Raw genomic sequence first — 1,221 nt, forward strand, 5'->3', positions numbered from 1 at the left:
CACACACACACACACACACACACACACATCATCGCAGCCATCAACATGAAGGCAAACAGTTCTTGCATGTCGGATGTCAACTATTAGTCCGGGTTTAATCAGATGTGGATTAATAACAGGTTAATCTAAACACTGGCACAAAGAACACAGAAAAAAGAAAAAAAAAACACGACTATATTTAGGAAATGTGGGAAGTGGCCTAAACTCCAGGCTCACTCCACACTCACAGTCCTCCTGAGCAGAGTGTTGCACACCAACAATGACTTCCGACATAAATTACAATCAGGAGGACGAGCCGGCTGCCAGGAATCTACAGCTTTGGAAGAAGCAGACAATTTAATCATTAGGAGGAGCTGTTGTGGTGGCTTCATAGAACTCTGTGAGCAATGAGAGGTTGACCCCAGTTTTAGAGAGCGAGTGTTTATGGAGTCAAAAGGTCCATGCTTAGACACAGCCCAGGCTCAGAGGTCCTGGGGGTGTGGAGTCGGAGTGGGTGGGGTGTGGGGGCAACCACACCACACACAGGAGAGTTCCTCTGCCATTAAAGAGACCCTGATTCGTTTAACGCATGTGCCAAAACTGCCCATGCAGCGTATGATCCCAATTAGCCTGAAAGCCAACTCTGAGCAGGCCCAGTCTGTATCAGAGCTGCCTCTCCTCTCTTTGTTTCCCTCTGTGACAGCATGTCTATAGGTTGGTTCAGCAAACATCAGAAAGGGACAGAAATACTCTTAAAGGGCCAATAGTATGTGTTTCTCAGGCATATATTTAAATACTATACCATAATAAAGTATACAGTACATGTCACATTTAGCTGTTATTAAAATRCTGTTTTTGTTTAAATAGAAAATAAACTTATCTTCTCATCACTTCCTCTTCTAAACAACTTGAAATTGGCCTCTGTCTCTTTAAGAACCACCTTCCGCTCCTGTTGCGGCGAGGGTGGGGGGCTGCCATGATGCAGTTCACTTGGCATCAGAAAATACATTTCCTCAAAGGTATTTTTAATCTGGAAAGAGCTTCACTGAGGGAGAACTACTGTTGAGAGCTCAGCAGACAGTTAGGTTTCACTTTCACTTTCACCCGAGAGCCTGCAGGAGTCGTGGGCGGGGTGTGTGGGGAGGGGAGGGGGTGAGCTCTGCCATGAGGAAGTTCGGCTTAAAGACACGTCCCAGGGACGTTCCTGGCCCCAAAAGCCGTTTCTGGTCCCCACCTGTCGTT

Source organism: Austrofundulus limnaeus, unplaced genomic scaffold (assembly GCF_001266775.1).
Source record: "Austrofundulus limnaeus strain Quisiro unplaced genomic scaffold, Austrofundulus_limnaeus-1.0 Scaffold301, whole genome shotgun sequence".
Classification (NCBI taxonomy): Eukaryota; Metazoa; Chordata; class Actinopteri; order Cyprinodontiformes; family Rivulidae; genus Austrofundulus; species Austrofundulus limnaeus.